This window comes from Diadema antillarum, unplaced genomic scaffold (assembly GCF_040938485.1).
Source record: "Diadema antillarum isolate AM-2024a unplaced genomic scaffold, OU_Dant_1.0 seq00001089_RagTag, whole genome shotgun sequence".
NCBI classification, from domain to species: Eukaryota; Metazoa; Echinodermata; class Echinoidea; order Diadematoida; family Diadematidae; genus Diadema; species Diadema antillarum.
In genome coordinates, this window is record NW_027271908.1 from 477897 (window position 1) to 498970 (window position 21074).

The 21074-nt window shown below is 36.1% G+C and overlaps 1 pseudogene; it reads right to left on the reverse strand.

The window, feature by feature from the left end:
- Positions 1-4130: 4130 nt before the first annotated feature.
- Positions 4131-21074, reverse strand: part of LOC139743503 (uncharacterized) — a 56880-nt pseudogene continuing 39936 nt past the window's right edge.

Sequence of the window (21074 nt, forward strand, 5' to 3'; positions counted from 1 at the left end):
GTCTATAGTACATGTAGACAATGTGTGATTACATTTTCACAAAATTGGCAAAATATGAAAACGACAAGTTTGTCACAAATGTGTTGAATGTTCACCTTCCTTGACCTAGGTTTAATTGGATGAATAGGAGAGCATGTATTTGGGGATTTAAGGACTTTAACTTGACTTTGACATATTCATAAGTTTATGCATTGAGTAATTTTGAAGGTATGAAGAAAAAGTGCAATTTCTGTATTGAAAAGTTCATTGTTACCATTTTCATCTGGCCTTTGACCCTAAAATTCATAGGATAATTAATCACTGTCAGGCACAACATGCATAAATATGTAGTAAGTTTCAAGATAACTTGAGCCACTTCTGAGATATGGAGGAAAAAGTTAGTTAAGCACTTTCCCTTGATCTTTGACCTTTTGACCTTTGAGGCAAAAAAAGAAGAAGAAAAAAGAAAGCTTCCAGAGAATCTCTATTAGGTTATACATGCATACACCAAGTGTTAAAAAAAATGATCCTGCTGGCATTGCATAAATATGAGGGAAACAGTAAAATTTTGAAGTGCTGCCCTTGACCTTTGACCCCTGATCTTTGACCCATGAACCCTAAATTCTCTAGATAATCACTGACAGTCAGTACATATATGTTCCATAAAGATACCTTGAACAATTTCCAAGATACGAAGGAAAAAGTGAAGTTTTAATATTTTACTTGACCTTTTGACCTTTGACCTTTGACCTCATGACCCCAAATTCTCACCAGAGAATCTTAATTGGGTAATACATGTATATACTAAGTTTCAAGAAAATATCTTCAGGCATTGCATAGATATGGTGGAAATAGTGAAATTTTACGTATTTGACTTTGACCTTTTGACCTTTGACCTTGAGCATGTGCACCCAAAAGTTCATAAGCACAACTTCACCCCCTAATACACATACATACTAAGTTTCATTAGGATACCTCAAAAGGATTTTTAGTTACGCTGTCCACAAAATTCATTACGGACGGACGGACGGAAGGACGGACGTACGGATGGACGGACGGACGGACGGAAACCCGAAAACATAATGCCTCCGGCACCACTTCGTGGCGGAGGCATAAAAACAAAGTCCAAATATGCATAACAGTAACAGCGGCAGTGTGTGAGGCGTTGTTATAAAAGTTGTATTTGATCTACATAATAGTTGCCGTATAACCCAAAGGTTCTGAACCATGTGCAGCCACATGTGTGTGTGCATGTGTGTGTTTATCTGAGTGCTATGGGAATGTTTGTTTTGCTTGTTTGCATCTTCCCAGAATTGCCCTACACTGCAATTTAATTTATTTCAATTTTCAGCTCACTCTTTTTCTTTTCAATTCAATTTTAGGTCAATGCAATTAGTAATCTCCATAACAGTACATTCAAATTTTGTAGAAATCAAAACAAATCTTGTGAAATTCATTGCTTTTTTCAGTGAAAAACCTGTTGTGGATATAAGGTTAGACGTTTATACTCACATTTTTCATCTCTGTACCTACAGGTATTTAGAAAGTAATTTTTTGACAGGTTGCACATGTCTGTTAAGTACAAAATTTATATGCTCTTCACATTTTGAAGAAGAAAAAAGTTTAGCAGGTTTAACACCATAATTGGCTGCAAAATCTATGCCTTCTGGGAACAGAAATTAGCCCCACGTTGCGATAGAGTATGTGATGTCATAAGAAATACTTTCTTTTTTTTCAAACTTCATTCAATTTCATACTAAAAGGAACATAAGTTTACAAAATATATCATGAAAAATGCATATTCCACATACATCGCAATAGAATAAAGATCCCTTTGTAATAAGAATAAAACATTAAATGCCTAAATTGACATCTAATAGTGTGCAAACAAGAATACATACACAGGTACAAAATTGCATATGTCAAAACAGTCATATAAAGATTAGACTTCTCTCCAGTAGTAACATCTTGCTAAACTGTTAAGATTACAAATCTATGAAAAATAATTGATTCCATGCATATCCTCATAAAGTACTCATGAACAATGAAACCAATGTGATTAGATCACATGAAGCACCTTTTTTATTGGAACAAATACATTTGTACCTAACTACAGTAATGTACAGAATATTTACAACATGTAATTATTATCTGAACACACAAAAGTTACTGCTTATGTTGGTAAATATATTACTGTACTTAAACCATATTGTACCAGTAACCGCTTCAGCAATACAGTACGTATTTTTCTAAAAACAAAAGAAAAGAAAAGAAATCAATACATGTATATGGTCAGGTATTGAACAAAAAAAAAAGAATATAATTATATGAGATCTTATCCAAATATTGCCTTAACTTTGGCTTACATTATGGCCAGGCTTCATTTTCTTTTTCATGACTGGACAATATTCAACACAAATCTGTTCTGAGTGAAAGTATGATGGACTTATGACAGAACAAATGTAAATCCAAGCAAGGTTTAAGTAATTTCCAGTTAGACACTGATTTGAATTCAAAATCTGCTTAAAGATCGTAATAGCTACAGGTCCATGAAATGATGGGTTACCTATACATGTCGCATTTACACAAACTTGTATGTGAGAGTCACTTTGAACAACAGTCTCATAAACATCAACGGTAGATATGAAATGTGGCGCGTCATCACGTTAGCCGTATAAAGTCAGGGATCATAAAAGGAAGAAAACTGCTCATGAAATAGACTGTGGCAATACAACCTTTACAGTTTTGTACCACTGGAATTTCTTCTAGATATTTTCCGTATAATAAAGCAGGGCAAATTATGTTTAATTAAAATTAAAGTTTAGCATACGACGAATTCATATCTGCAAAAAACAAAAACAAAACAAAACAAAACAAAAGTTATTTTCCCGACATTCGTGACATCATATGGCTTTCGTAATGGCACATCACAAACAACTGTCCTTTCTCAAACCTTTAAACATAGGAGTTGATTAGCTTTCAAACAATTTCAGCCATCTTTGAAATTTTTAATTACTTCCTAGGTTCACAATTCATAGATTTACATCAATATATAAGGCCATTCAGTACTTCATACTGTGAAAGATGTGATCATAAGTTTCGATACAGTCTACTATTTCATCGTTCATAATACCATGATCTTTATTGCTTAGAGGCAGCCCGTAACATTTCATACAATTTCCTCTTTCTGCGGATGTCAGCACTTCGCTTATAGTTTCCTGTCCTGAACATAATATACAAATAACGCACAAGTGAGAGGGTGGTAGCGGAGATCAGCGCACTCGAGGGTATTTACAATGGCTTGATATGCACAAAGTGCTCGTTGCACAACATTGTGAATACTCGAGAGTGACCTGCATTTCGACTAATCTCCCGAACATTGACCTTTGCATTATTTGTTTTATAAGATAGTTCTATGAACTTTTTTCTTTACATTTTATGGATAAATAACCTACTTGTAAGCTTCATGTAAAAGGCGCTTTTAAAAAAGCTCAGATGTTCAAAGAATATTCGAAACACACTGTTTACAGTAGACAGGTGACTGTGTGTGTACTTATACCGTAACTGAGTGTGCAATGTTAAAGTACGCAACTGTAATGTCAGTCAGCGTGATTACAGCAAGCCACAATCATGTGCGTATCCCGGAGCGGACATTACATTAGCCTGCAGTCGATGGTAAAAACTTACGCCCGATGGGCATGTTAGGCAAAATTAAAGATTGGTCACGTGATTGCTCTCAGCCAATCATATGACTAGGATCCATAGTACCATTTCATGATATTGTGCATATTACTTTCTGGCGTTGCTATTTCCTGTTGTTGAACACATATTCAATAAATAATCATTTTCTGAAGTGTCCTCTTGCCACAACTTCGCCACAAATCTACAAACTGCCCTTACAATAGATTTTCATTCATCTCGAAATTTTTAAATACTGAGTGGACTACGGGAAGACAAAGTACCATTCATACTCTGAATAAATATCCAATTGGCTTTATAGGTTGACTTTCATTGATGATCTATATACTGTTGATGATCACACATTTCTAGTCTCATAGTTACTTCCAAACTTGAGTCGCTGTCATTCTTTCTCTGTAACCATCAATCCTAAGTTGGTTTGCGGAACACCTACCATGATCAGGATTCAAGAACTCAAGCAACTCAAATCTTGTCCATGTTCCATAGGATGACATTAGATCCTTGCATCCAATTAGAGGTCCAGATTGGAATATTCCTCAAACTTCTTCATGTGTTCAGCCAAGGCATCATAGCAAAGCATATATTGCTCCTATAAATGAGAAATAAAACGTATCATTTATTTTGCTTTTTTTTTCATTTTATGTAATATATAATACTTGCAAACATTTGGATCTATAACTGCATTCTAATTTTTCAAGTTATTCTGATATAACAAAGCACCATGTACAATGTACACACAAAATGCTTTAATCGCAACATATTTTAAGATATATACTGGTATTCACTCCCTTTTTTATATTGTCGTTATTTCAGATGTCTGCACAAACAGCAAACTGTGAATGAGTCTCAAAAGACTAGTCTGTACTAACTTTTGTGATTAAAATGGTACAGATACAGAATAAAAATGCACACAAAACTTACAAAACATACTTTGAAACACTTTTAACTTTTTATGTCATTTGTGTATATATGTGTGCTCTATGTATGATTAAAAAAGTGTAATAAGAAGCAAGAGAGCTTGTGTCTGATTTTCAAAGTAATGTATGAGCATACAATAGTACACATGAACGTTAAAAATGGTTCAGGATGTTTGTCCCAAGTAAAACCTTCATAATCATACAAGACAGAATGAGAACGAGAACGAAAATGGGATTCTACGAGAAATTTAAGTCACTTTATGCATGAAGGGCAGGGCACGGGGAGGCTTTTGCATTTTGGTGCTTAAAGGCATTATTTACCATTTGCAACAAGAAAAAGACCCCAGCTTTAGTGCTTCAAAATTGTTCTCAAATGGAGTTAGGGATAGAAACAACCACAGTAAAAATGTTGAGTAGTGTAATCAATGTGAAGTATTGTTACTATACAAAACGTGAACAATAGTTATAATGAAATTGTTTCTAGACTTAACCATCTACAGTTATGGTTTAGTGAGAAAAATAGTGATATCTCCTTATATTTTAGGCTTTATTGCAAAATATTAGTATGGTAGAATGTTTCGTGATACACCTCACCCACACACATGTATCAAATGTAATAACTCGAAATGTTTTTAAATTTCAAGAATGCGTAATCAATTTTCCCATCCTTGTGGTAAGTATCTGACTGCCTGGTAAAGTAGGAGCTTAAGTGGGTATCAACCTGGTGATTAACTATAAGTAGTCCATAGACATTGACTAAACAACCAACGAAGATCAATCGAATCCGAATAATCAGTAGGGATTGGCCATGTAACAAGAGGAGTTGATATTGAAGGCAACTATATTGGGGAATTAACCATGTCAGTCAAGATTGACCACTGATTGGACAGTTAAGTTTGACCAGGTAGATATAGTCAGGGGAGATTGACCAATATGGTCAACAGCATGAGACTCTCGATTGTAAAATACTGTTGGGAGGAATGACATGACAACCGACAGGACATCAGGAGACATCGGGTACTTACAAGGCTTTCCACCATGTTTGCTCTGTTTGCCCGCAGCCTCATCACTGCCTGGAAGATGTCAATTTTACTGTCAGAAATCATTTTTTCTGATGCAGAGCAGACAGCTGCAAACACACCGCTTCGCCCGACGCCATTCCTGTGCCATGAAAGGAGGAGTGGATTATTCTGTAAACCTAGGATCTGGACTATCATCTCACAATGTCATTAACAAAGTAATTAAACTGGTCTTCAATGATTACAACAAAGTGAGTATAATCCTTTTCTCACTTAAGTTTATGGGGCTTTTCGGAATCCCTGATGCTATCTTTAAAACAAGGCAGCTTCACTGAAGGGCTAAACAAAAATTATGTGCTTGTTGTTGAATAACTTACGAAAATTACCTAAACAAAACAAAGTGGGCCTGCTGATTATAAAAGACCACTTTAAGTGAACTGTAGTTATTCTCTTATTAATCTCGTTCTTCAGTCTGTGTGTGACATCTTTCTGAAATAAATTGATTTAAGTTACTCAATACTGTCAGAAAAGTCTGACGCCTTGAAATAATTGCAATTCATTATGACGTTTTTCACTTACATGCAGTGCAAGATGATTGGCCCAGAGGACATTGACCTCTTCACTGATTCACATGCAGCATCCATCACAGCTACGATTGGCTTGACAGATGGGGGTCTGGCCTGTCCAGCCTCCCAACCCAAGAGCTCGTACTGCTTCACCACTACCGCCTGGAGTTGAGGGAACCAAACATTGAAACATTTAAATCGTCAGCCATATAAGCTTCACAACTGCAGGTTGGTTTATTTATGAACAGTTTGATGAGCATTTGAAACTTACTTCAGTTATACATGCAATTTGACTGGAAAAACCTTATAAACAGAGTGAAATACTCTTCCAGTGAGGATCTCCTCATTTCTATTGCTACTTATTACCATCTCTCTGCAGATTTGCCTGTAAATATTCGCCTGATTGTATTCACTGACTTTATTCATCAACATCAACATACTACTATTTTGCTTCTTGCTTCAAGTACACATCAAGTTTCAATCATTATTTTCAGATTTCATTGTGGGCTTATATCCCCCTTCCGTGAGGATTTTTGCTCGCTGGTCACGCTGGTCATACGTTTTTTTTTTTCTTCTTCTTCTTCTTCTGGTCAATCAATGAAGTGTATCACATTGCAGTCTGAGGAATCCAGTTTGTGTTGGTCAACTATGAGGTCAGTGTCAAGGTCAGTGATCTGATAAGGGGAGATTGTCCAAAAAAGGAACTAAGCTCAGAGCTTAGTTCACCACCAGATGCCATTTCAAGTCGCAAGTCTTGTCTAGATGCGACAGATAAGTGTTGAGTCAGTCCGATGTGTGTCGGATTTATATTGTGCAACTATCAAGTGTGTGCATCTGACATCCTACGACAGTCTGCTGATTGTCTGATGATCAACAGTCATCGGATGGGCTCACTGAAGTCCACCAGGTTCAGGGGCTCTTCCTGCACTGGTATCAACCTGGATGAATCGTGGAGTCTCTGTGTCGGCTCAGATTTCATCAGAACTCACTGGAGTCCCCAAAGTGTTACATGTTGGTGATCAGACGACCCTCTGATGTTTAGTGGCAGAAGGGGACATTAGGCATGACTAATTTCATCCGGGATTTACTTGTTTACTTGTTACATTTTTCTGTGGTTTTTTTTCAGTGCCTGGCGTCCCACGCTGACTGGAGTGCTTTCTTCTCCAATACGAACTTATGTCTGGAAACTTATTGTCAATCACAGAGATTAACTAATTCCCCTTATCCCTATTGTGTCACCATGGCCTACCCGTTTATCTGAGTGGGCTTGGTAACTTTGAATCTATGTCAAGTTGGGATGTATATTTGAATGCTGATGAAAAAAACTTAAGAATTAAGATATAAGTAAAGTGCTCAACATATGAAGAGTTCATAATTAATATTGTTTGCTGAAGTTAACAACTTCTTTCATTTTTCAGTCTCCCAAGTATACCTAGCACTGTGAGATCAGAACTTTGGCAGTGGCTGAAAATTGATGTGTACATTAAGTATAACTTGTATGACTTGCTTGCTCTCTCTACCTATTTACCTATGATAGCACTCATCAACTCACAGATCCGATCCTGAGCTTGAAAAGCTCAATGTGATGTATTCATGGGATGGTAAATTTCTGCAATCTGGATCACAAATATAGCAACTGAAGTGAATCTAATAATAATTGTGAGATCATGCTAATGAATCACATGATCCACATTATTGTTACCAAATGTAAAGAGGCCCTAAACTCACCTCCTCCTCATCTCCTTTCACATGAAACTCTCTGACCACGTAGTCCTGTCGGCTGACCTCGGCTGAGGTGATGGTGACACAGAGAGGCCCAAAGTTTGCAGAATCCTGATTGGGCCAGTACTGGGCACAAGACTAGCAGAGGGGCACAAAAGCATAAATCTTAAGAAGTAATGCTACTCATCTCATCAGGAGAGTGACTTCTTCTCGTCTGTAAGTGTCTTGCTTTGCATCCAAATGTATAAAATGGGTTGGTCAAATACCAGGAAGCAATAAACATGGTCATGTTATTGTTGGTTACTTGTTGTTGCACTACATGCATAAGCACACAAAAATCCTTGCTATATTTCTCATTGAAGAACATTTCCATGTACTACCGATGGGAGTTTACTATGCTTGAAGTGGGATGACATACCTCATCATTCTCTTCCATCCGATTGAGCATGATAATAACAGGACACTTCCAGTCGTAGACGAGCCTCCAGATGTCTCCTCTTGTGTGCGGGAGGGGCATCTGTGTTGCCACGAAGACATCTTTCCTCATGAATGTCTGATGGAGAGATTGACAGACGGGATGTTACAAACTTGGATAAGAAAGAGACATGAAGGGATTGAGGGAAAGGGTAGAACAAACTAATGATGAGGCACATCAAAGACATTACAAACTTAAGACAAGACAGTGTGAGAGAGGATATTACAAACTAGAAAATACGATGAAAAAGACAATTTCAGACAAGGGAAACGTGAAATTACTCTCTATAGTCCAGAGAGAGAGAGGCAGGAAAGGGGTTCAGGTTCAGAGAAAGAGCAGGGCCGGCGCAGTGTTTTCAAAAGTGTGGGGGCCCACTTCCGGGTTTCATGAGCTAACAAGCAAAAAAAAAAAAAAAGGTCCTCAGCTCATCTCTCCCCGTCCCCGTCCACTTCCGGGTTTCTTCAGTTGACAAGCAAAAAAAAAAAAAAAAAAAAAAAAAGGTCCTCAGCTCATCTCTCCCCGTCCACTTCCGGGTTTCTTCAGCTAACAAGCAAAAAAAAAAAAAAAGGTCCTCAGCTCATTCTCTCCCCTCCAATTTTAGTGCCACTTACGTACTTCCGGGTTGAAAAAAGTGTGGGGGCCCAAAGTGATGACACCTTATGTATTCCTTTGTATGGTGCACAAAAAGTGTGGGGGCCCGAGCCCCCACGGCCCCCACGGCTGCGCCGCCCTTGAAGAGGACATTGTGCATTTAGACAAAAGTCCAAAAAAAAGACAATATGAACTAGAGAGGAGAAAGGGAAAGAACAACTAAGAAAGAATTTTTGTTTTCAGACAAGAAAGAAAACGAGAGACGAAGACAAAATAGTACAATTCACGCAAGATGGTGCCAAGGTATTACAAACTTTAGACGAGATAGACAGGGAGAGAGACAGACAGACAGACAGAGGATAGTCCATCACAAACTTCAGAAAAGAGAGAGGAAGAACCCACTATTAACTTTTATACGGGAGAGAGACAACCATTACATACTGCAGAGTAGAGAGACAACCCATTAAAAACTTTACATGAGAGTATGACCCATTACAAACTTTAGGTGAAAGAGAGACAGCCATTTAAAAACTTTAGACAAGAGTGAGATAACCCATTATAAATTCTATACAAGCTGGAGAGGGAGGCGACACTTTGCAAACTTTAGACAAGAGAAAGACAACCCATTACAAACTTTACATAAGGGATACGACCCATTACAAACTTTAGGTGAAAGAGAGACAACCATTTAAAAACTTTAGACAAGAGTGAGATAACCCATTATAAATTCTATACAAGCTATGGGAAGACGACACTTTGCAAACTTCAGACAAGAGAGAGACAACCCATTATACAAACTATACAAAATATACAGACAACCCATTACAAATTTTAGACAAAAGAGAAACAACCCATTACAAACTTTATGCAACAGCGAGACCATCCATTAATTTTTTTAGACAAGGAAGCAACAGCCATTACAAACGTTGGACAGAAGAGAGGTCAACCATTACAAACTTTCCACAAAGAAAAAGAGACCACAAATTACAAACTTACAACAAGAGAGGTTCAACCGATTCAAGAGAGACAACCATTACAAATTTCAACAAGAAAGGCAGCTCATTACAAACTTTAGACAAGAGGGAATCAACCCATTACAGTTTCTGAAAGGAGAGAGACAATTATTTGAAACTTTACACAAAAAAGAGACAACCCATTTCAAACTTTAAACAGAAAGAGAGAAACAGGAGAGAAACTAGCCATTACAAGTTTTAGGCAAAAGAGAGACTATCTAGTGAAAATTTTGCACAAGAGAGAGGGAGAGAGAACCATTTCAAACTGTAACCAAGAGAGAGAAGACCCATTACAAATTTTACACGAGAGAGGCAATCCATTTCAAACTCCGGACAAGAGAGAGATAGCCCTTACACACTTCAGACAAGAGAGACAACCCACTACAAATCTAGGTAAAAGAAAGACAACCATTTCAAGAGGGAGACAACCCATTACAAACTATACACAAGTCGCAGACAACCAATTACAGAGTTAAAACAAGTTAGAAACAATTATTTTAACCCATTACAATCTTATGGAAGAGGGAAACAACCCATCACAATTTTTAGACAAGACAGCGACAGCCCATTGCACACCTTGGAAAAGAGATTGTCAACCATTACAAACTTTGCTCAAGAGGGAGACGACCAATTACAGACAAAGATGATCAACTCATCGAAATTTTAGACAATTACATTACAAACTTTAGCCAAAAGGCAGACAACTATTATAAATTTTACAGAAGAGACAACCAATTACAAACTAAAGAGAGAGAGAGACGACCAATTACAAACTTTAGAGAAGAGAGGGTCAACCATTAGGACCCTACAAACTTACACAAGAGAGAGAGAGAGAGGACCAGTTAAAAACTTTTAACAAGAGATGATCAACCGATTCAAATTTTAGGCAAAAAAAAGACAAACATTACAAATTTTAGCCAAAATAATCGAGAACCATTAAAACTTTTACATATCAACAAGAAGAGAGAGATGACCCTTTCCAAACTTAGACAAGAGAGAGACAACCAAATGCATATTATGCACAAGACACAGATAACCAATTACAACAAATTTTAGACAAAAGACAAGAGAGACAACCCAGAGAAAACTTTACACAAGAGAGAGACAGAGAGACAACCATCACAAACTTCACAGTAGAGAGACAACATATTACAAACTTTACACAAGAGTCAGACCAGAGAGAAATCCCATTAAACAACATGAGACTAAGAGGGCATTGCAAATATCATACTATATAGACCAGACACGGTAAACTAAACAATGAAGAGTGGGATAGGACACTATCCACAAATACTAAACAAGAGTAACGGATAATTCAAATTGCATGCAGCTATAAAAAAAGGAACAGGATATACACTTAGTATGGAATATACACATGCAGAAGAGAAAGGGACAAGACAGGACATAACAAACTTAATCCAAGAAAGATTGGACATTAGAAACCATATACAAGAAATATAGGAGAGACCAACTAACACAGATATATGTGTGAAATCAGACAATACAAAGTAACATGTAAAATATACCTCAAACAGAATGCAAGACAGGTATCCTATATGCTAGGAATCTGGAAGAGTAGGTCAACACAAATATCAGTCCAACGAAAGACAACACTTTCTAATCTACAGACATTGAGGCTTTCATTTTTGTTCTGAGTTGTCCATTTCGTTGCTTTTGCAGCTTTTACACTGTGTATGAATACAATCTTCTATTGTATGATCCATGGAACATATTCAGATATCAAAGCTTATAATGTATCGAATTATATCAAGCAGTTAAGCCCCTGAGTATATCAGAATTCATAACGAGATCTTTGTCATCACAGAAATAATTCACTAGCCTGCTGATGTGAATACTTACATTGAGGAATGATGCATTGATGTAGTCTGTGCTTCCAGGCTCCCCCTTTGTCACGAGATATGGTCTGTTCCTCTCCACTGTGGTTATAAGTTCAGATATATGTTTGCATGCCATTCAATATCAATATAAATGCCAGATCAATGAGCTGGATTCTACTCATAACATCTAATGAGGGTTTGAACTTTGAAAATCAGGTGTGTGGTAAATGTGATTACCCCATGATATCAGCTTTTTATCCATAATGTTTCTATCTCAATCCTTCCAGTGACTTAATCAATCTATGGACACGCATTGTAAAGTGCTTCTTCCAATTATTGGCACAAATATCTGAACATAATAGTCAAGGGATAGAGATTACCTAAACCTTGTAATCCCTTTTTGTTAAGATATCCTTTCCTGTTGGATAGAGCGACATGCACACAGTAATCACGGTGGCTAACATAGGTCAAGTTTACAGGCATCACTCAAATGCATGTATCATAATAAACAAATGTCAAAATAACAGCATAAATATGTCATGTTGAGCCACCAACGGAAACTGAAATTACCATGAAATGTTAGTATAGAAATATTGGTGGATTCAAGCTCCGTCAAACATGATTTATCATGTTTGCTGGTTTGAAATTATTAGGAAGAATTCTCAGTCAATTACTTGATAACACATCGTAATTTTTTAATTATTTAGATATAACTTGCAAGCATGGATCCACAACTGGAGAAAATAATTTGAATCAAATTGTTCTTCCTTGGGACACATAGATCGGGACTGAAATGTAAAATATAAACAATAGAGACACCTCTGCTTCACGAGTGCATTAAAGGATAATTCGTTACGATTGATTCAATTCAGTATGTAATAAAGGGACAAGATGTGTTATTACCAAGGAGGTTGAAGAGATGGAGTAGCAACAGAGTTATTCCCTTTGATCTATGTTCGAAGCCGCCGCTCAAAAATATTTGAAGCATGTGCCAAACTTTGCATTTCAGTTATTCATGTAAGAGGGCAAAATCATTGGAATTTGTTTTTCTTTTGCTGAGGGGTTAATGTTATAGATCATAACATATATTTGTGTAATCATGTCGTTTAGTTGATCAATTTGATTGACGTACTTGGCAGGACATTCTGGTACCGGTTCTTATCAATGTTGCAATCTTCCAAAGCAGCCTTGAAAGTTGGTTGACCATTACTGCTGGTTTGTTGGGTCAGTGTAGTCAGCCTCTGGACAACAGAGATTACAAAATGTTGCAATGTACAACACATTAAAATCAAACTAGACTGTTCAAAACATTTTAATGAGTTCAGAAATGTTAAGACAGTGTTTAAATGATGTTATGTCCGTTGCACAAGAAGCAGCAGCGCAAGACGTTTGAGGTAAAAAAAAAAATGTTGGCCTACAAGTACTTGAGCATTCAATCTGGCCAACACAATTTTCATTGTACAGTGTACTCCCATTGTAACGAGGTCTTCGGGATTGGCGGTTTTCTTTTTTTTTTAATTATTACAACTGAACAGTGCACTGTATAAAGATATATAGTCGAATCCCGTTACAATGAAGTCCTTGGAATCGGCAATTTTCCAATTCGTTGTATCAAAATTTCGCTATAACCAGACAAACAATAAAAGATAAAAAGTTAGGATAAATGCTGAGGCTTGAATTTTTACTTGGTTGTGATAACTGGAAATAAACTATAATCATGTCCGTTATAATGGGAGTGGACTTGGCCTTCGTAATGGTATCTACTAACAACATCTACTCGTTGAATCTGTCATTTTACTACAACCTATGACAACTCACTATCATTCATAATAGTTCAACCATACTGCTACAAATGAGACGTCACATATTATTTATGAGGTGACATGGTCATTGGCAACCTTTTTTGTTGTTCCAATGGTAGCTTGAACAATTTTACACAATGTCATCATACTATTCTGGATTATAGTCAGTTTATCAGATTTGACCTAAGCCATATCTCTTTACTCTTTTACATATCACACAATTTTGTCCTCTGCTTTTACATAGACCATGCAGGCAAAAACACATTTAGATATGTACTTTTGGATTGGCAATTTAGAAATTCCGTAGTTATAACTATTGAATTAACATTTCTAATAGAGATACTCATAATAATTCTTGATAAGTAAGATTATGAATAAAAGAAAAAAACACTTGATCCATGCAGTGTATATGAGAGAATTTTGCAAATGGGTAAACATATTTAAATTTTGCTGCAGGTCAATAACATTTTTATGTCGAGGTATACTAGTTTTTGATGGGAAACCCATTATGTTGTAACTGCAATACCTCAAATTCCAGTTCAATGTTGAGTTTGTTTGTCTGTGCATCCCTTTGATGGAGCCACATCAAATGGTCCTGATACTGTCTGACGGGGATCTCAGTGTTCCCACTCAGATAGGCTTCTACAAGGGCGGTGTGGAGGAATATGTACTGGTCCTGCAGCAGGTGGCACAAATGTGGAGACAATATTGAGCAACGCCCGTTGCCTGATTTTAGTCCAAGACAATTCCTGCTATTTATCTTTAATTCTTTTTTTTACTTTGCTGTTCTCATTTATCTTCTGGATGATTTAAAAAAAAGATTACAATTCTGCAAGGCAGATGGATTAAATGACATGAATATTGTGGTGAGTTTTTCATACCCATTGCCATGATAAAGAAGAGTGTTTTGATTACATTTATATTCCAAAATAGATGCTTTTGGAATTACAGGTAGGTACAAATCCACAGTTGAAGGTACTTTAAAGACATCTAACAAACTACATCACTACAAACATATGCCCACATCAGACATCCAGCAGTACAAAAATGCATATTATTGTGCATCAGTGACAAAAATGTTTTTCTGTTGCAAATAAAGACTATACATTCTCCTATCACAACAGAGAAAAGTATACATCAACTTTTCATACAATCAAACCTACACACTCACACAAATGAGCAAACACACACACACACACACACACACCGAATGTTCACGTAATATCACAACATAGCACGAAAAACAATATTTCTTCATTAAACATAATAAGCATCATACACTTATAATTATGTTGTCTAGATAATGATGTATTATAGTATTTCCTACTGGCTTGCACCCTAAACACTGTGTAAATCAATAAATGACGTGCCCAGTCACTACATGAGATTGGGTTGCATCAGCTTCCTTTTAATTTCAAAGTTACAAAGACATGGTACAAGAGCTGTGAAGTTCAATTGGTAAAGGGTTAGATTAAACTTCACGAATATTGAAGGTATCTGGAGAGCGCCTAGAATACTCACAGCAGTTTGAACCATCTTTGGTCGATCCTCCCTCATCTGTTTGATGAAGCCAAAGACGTTGACTCTTCCTTCCTCTTGGAGCTGGTCCAGCATACAGTAAAGGGTGATGAATGTCCCTGTCCTACCAACTCCAGCACTACACAATGACCAAGGCAAGCAATTTTAGGCAAATGATTATCTGCCTCAGAGGTCAGAATTAAACGTTTCATGGGTGTTCAACATTGACGAAGGTGAGGTACATTACGTACCCTTTACTTCTAGAAGTTTTAGGGATCCTATCTTTGGTCTGCGTGTACTTGTTAGCGAAGGATGTACTATGTACAGGATGAAATTGTCACGAGACCATCACAGTTTTTTTGTTACTACTTTTTTATTACTTTTTTATTAGATTCCAACACATTGCTATGCAGCCATATATATTTATCCCATTTTCATTGTATATTATTCATTGTTTCACTCACATCTTCACAGATTTAAGGGTGAAATTGTGTTTCCGTTGCAAAACCATAGTACTGTAGGTAGCAGTGTAACCTATAATGTTATATTAACACTCTCAGGAGTAGGAGTATGCACTTACAATTTATTTTTCGACATATGTGTATACTGCTTTTATCATTGTACATCTTTCTCTTCCAATGATATATCGTATCATTGCTATAATACACTTACATGACTGAGTTTAGATAAAAAGCATTTCACACAAGCACACACACAAACACTCACACAAGCTTCTTTGGGTGGTGACAAATTAGAGCAAACATATTATATATAGACAGTTTGAAGACTGCAACATTAAGTCGTCGTGATCGGCACTACCATGGATCATACTCATGTTCCCCTTTTCAGTCCAATTTTCCCGACTCCCAAAATACAACGCCACATTCATTCTTAGCCTTATTTCATTTTCTTTACTTCATAATACCGAAGATGATCTAAACTTCGATGAAGTGATTACAAATTCAAGTATAGCCACATACCACCAATGAAAAGAATATGTGTTAGACAGCTGAAAGGGATTTTAATCATATTTCCCATATCAGTCTTATTCCCTCTGACTCCCAATATACAACCCCACATTCATTTTAAGCCTTATTTCATTTTCTTTACTTCATAATACTGAAAATTATTTTAACTGCAATGAAATGGATACAAATAAATTCAATTATAGCTATATAACGTCAAAGAACAGAACTTGTTTCAGACAACTGAAAAGGATCTGTTTTTTCAATTATCTACTTACATGAATTTCTTCTCCCTTTCAAGGTAATAAAGACTTGTCTAGCAGCTCACCCTGTACAAATAAACTATGTCATTACAAAATCCTTTTGTTGATTTTATCATCACCGATATTTCCAAGGATGAAGAATGTGCTAGATGATTTCGCACTTGTCACCATTATCATCACAATGCTGAGTTTGGTTGGGGGGCATGGATGATCCTCTTTACTAACCTGCAGTGCACAAGAATAGGTGAAGATCCCCCTGGGCCCCCCTTGAATTTTTGGTGAGCCTGTTTGACGGCGCGGGTGAAGCTAAGGAGAGTGGTGGGTTGCTGAGGTGACCCCATGTCTGGCCACAACAGAAAGTGAAACTGGTGAACCGTGAGTGTTTCACTCCCACCCACCTGCCATGGGGACAAAAACGATTAAAATTGAGAGTTCATTCACTACTGCGCGTCTTCCTTTTTTTTCACAGATGATAGTAATTGATACCGAATTACAAGTACGTGTTTTATTGATTTCATTTCATCTTTCGACATTGTATTTCATGATTGAAATGACTTGTACATGTGGTTCAGCACATTTTAACAATGTAGTATGCCTTACTGTTGACTGTGTACATTAACTTTTTCTATCAATATTCTGATGAAAAATAATCAGATAATCTTAAACTTGATCTTACAGCCTTTTCAAATGAGCCTGCAAGGTAGAAATGCATAATCTTTTTCTTAGTAACCATGTTTAAGAAATAATAATATTTCAATATACAGTTATGACAGCAGTGGAGTGAGAGAAAGGATGGAATGTATATTGAAATGGATTATGACAATATATTGTTCGTTTTAATTTTAATTCTCAGTACAAATATACTTTTGAAGTTTTTATTCCTTTATTACGATTATATGTAAGTAGAAAATGCAATCTTAATATAGGTTTTTGTATTGTAGTAGAGGTCCATTTTCCTGCACAATATTCAAGATGAATATTCTTTATATTCCTCGTTTTATTCTATTGCGATGTATTCAAACTGGTTTCGTGTAAAAATGTATGTAATTCAGTCTGCGGGTTTTAAACGAGATACTTTGCGATCAACCAATCAATCAAGTGATAAACAGTTGCATGAACACGAAACTGGCACAATGTCAAAGGTCATGTTTTTGTAAAATGCTTAAACAGATTTAACAGAATCAGCATCCGTGCTTATTTTGTTTTAAGGTACAGGTATTTGTTTGGTTGATTGTTAAAGGACACGTTCACCTTCAAATACATGTCAATTGAGTGAATGCAGCAATATTAGTAGAACACATCAGTGAAAGTTTGGGGAAAATCGGACAATCCGTTCAAAAGTTATGAATTTTTAAAGTATCTGCGTAGTCACTGCTGGATGAGAAGACTACTATAGTGTATGATGTCATATGCGTACAACCATATTAACAAGATAAAAAGAGAATTTCACAAAACTTTACTTTTTGAATTAAGTGCACATTTCTTCGACTTGTTACTGACACATGTTAAGGGTAATATTATTCCCCCTGCCTTCTAAAAGAGAGAAGTCAAGTGTTCTTTTCTTATGCGAGAAAAGTGAGAATATGTTGAATTTTCTTTATTCTTTCTTTATATCGTTGTACTCATGTGACATCACAAGCTATAGTAGTCTTCTCATCCAGCCTTGAGTGAGCAGAAACTTCAGAAATTCAGAACTTTTTAACGGGTTGTCCGATTTTCCTCAAACTCTCAGTGATGTGCTCTACTAATATTGCTGCATTCACTCAAGCCGCATGTCTATGAAGGTGAACTTGTCCTTTAATACCTTCTCAAACATACATCTCTCTACCAGTGAATACACAGATTTTTATTTTGTTTTTTTTTTTTGTAAACAAGCACAAAATAAAAAACCTCAAATCCGTTTCTGTTTTTACAGGAATAATCGGTCTTGACAGTGTAATGTTGATTTGAGACACACCTGTCGTACATCCAAGACTCTGTGAACGGAGTCAGATCTGTCCATGATAGTCCTGAGAGTCACATCAATCTGTCCAAACCGGACACTGGTACTCATCTTTTCTGGCCAGTACACTGTGCAGCGATCCTACAGGTATGAATTCCAAGATATTGTGAGTTCCCAAAAAATTGCCACTCAAAAGGGTGTTAAATTGTAATTCCAACATACTAAGATTTATGATATCAACTCTTAAATTTTGGTAAGGGGGTACACATTTATATTCATTTTGCTGTTACAGATACCCGTGGTGTTTGCTACAGGGGTGTAAAACAAAAACTGAACTCTGTTGCTTAAAAACAAAGTGTGATCAAACATAAGTCAGTTATCAGCCAATCAGAATTGAGTATTCAGAAACTAATGTTTGATCTAAACTTTAATGCAACATGGCCCAGAGGACAAATTAATGGCCCATTGTGAAGGATATAGTAAACACAAGAGTATTTTTGACTGAAAAGTACAAAAAAATTACACATAATTTCTCATTGGATAAATCTACCCATTCATTTGAACGCGAGTATACATTCTTCTACTTTCAACCATTATCGCACCAAAATGCAAAAGTGTATATATATATACATATATATATATATGCACACTCTCCAGTTGCTATCAAGCAATTACATGTCATTGTTTTTGTTTTTAAAAATGTAATGAACATTGAGATCTCCTAGAAATTTTGAATTATTTTTAAGTGTGTGTGTGTAATTTACACATTTTGAGATAAATAGTAACTAGTCAATCTATCCAATCCTTTAATAACTACTTAAGTTTCCTGTTCAATATGTATGATGCTCTCGAATAGATTTTCACATATATGTAAGCCACATGGGATTATTCTTCGTCTGTACACAGTTCCTGCAACATATTTACTGAATTACCTTTCCAGCCTCAATTGTGTTAGTAACCATGACAACAACGTTCACTCTTTGTTCCCAGATCATGCGCCAGAAATCTTGAATGCTGGCAGTATTCGGGGCTAGATCATAGGGGACAAAAATAAAATAGAACAGAGTAATAGTTAGCCAGTTCGATTGTGCATTTTAGCTTAGAGTTGTACTTAATAGAAAAAATTAACTGTAAAGACAAAGAAATATACGATCAAACCAGAGCACTGGGCAGCAAAAGAAATTTTATTTCCCCCTGTTTAATCCAAATGAATTTCTACTTTAGTGTGCATTATCACATAAACTATCACCTACATCAATTGCTCTATACGTGAAACAAAACCAGAAGTTCATATATTAGAAAATTATCATAGTTTCCTCCAAAATGTGCTCACTTTCAAAAACCAAAACTCATAGCTAAGCATTAAAATGACTACATCACATTTCAGTGAATGTGAACACTTTTTGAATGGTTTGAAGAAACGTTTGCATTGCCCATCATAGAGTAGAGTCAAAAGTAACAAAAAAAGCAAAACATAAAGACACACACAAACGAAAAACTGAAGTAACTATAATCTGTCAGAAGTTTGAATCAGCGTTATACCTTGGGAAGCGATAAACATTTTCCCTCCTTTATGATTCTGAAAACAAGAGATAATGAGACAGAGTTTAACATGTTAGATCAGCTTTGCTTGTTTGAATCATATACTTTTTCTTTGCTAAAATATGTTATTTTCTTTCACATTTAAAGGTTTTGTTTGTCTTTATTGTTTTGTATTCCACGTTTCAAGAAATAAATCATGAACATAACAAAAAATACATAGGTGAATTATCAAATACAAGTTGTGATAGTAAGGGAAAAAACTGCTGTTATGAAAGGTTATATATGTATATATATACATATATATATACACATACACATTCATATATTACCTATGTGCGTGTGTGTGTGTCCGTCCAGGGCTAGACATTAGCAGCGGCCAGGTGGCCGTAATTTAAGAAAAAGAAATATTCAAAAAAGCCACAAAATTTCTAAAACGTTTATCTTTTGGTATTGTATGTATCCCTTTATATAAGGCCACTCTCATTTTTTCTTCTTTTTTTTTGGGGGGGGGGGGGGCAAAACTCTCAAATTTAAACACTCTAGTGAGTGAAAAGGCCACCAGAGAAGAGCCTAAATGGCGAGCCCTGATGTATCATTAATCATTGAATGACACAGGAATACCTAAAGTCTATTATCAGATCAAAACTTGCGTAACACTGCTTCTAGATTATGAATCAAGCAATCAAACACATTTCACTGTACTCTAGTTTTGGAGCAATTTTCAGCTGAGGGAATTTAGATTCCTGAATTTTTATATTAGAATAAAGACGTGTGGCTCCATGGGGGTTACTTAGTGTATGCATTGCTTGGTTCAACATCAGTTTCTCCGTACTGTCATTAAGTGTATTAAATGAATGCATATGATCCGTGACAGAAAAAGCCTTATAAAGTAGGTAATATGGTGATGGATCACATTATTTTGTACTAATACAGATGTTTTCCTCAAATTAATGATTCGCCCTTTCAGTGTTTCGACTAATAGTCATGATAAATTTGAAAAAAAAAAATCATGGCACACATACTCAGTTGGGATTGACATCAGTTTCTCGCATACTGACATATCAAATTCAATAGATATTGCATTTGTGTGTGTGTGTGTGTGTGTGTGTGTGTGTGTGTATTTTAGGGGTGTTCGTTGGAGTGTGAAAAAAGCGTTTGATTAAGTTTCGCACAAATTTTTATTTAAGGTGTTGGACTTATTTGGGTTTGGTGAGTTGTTTTGT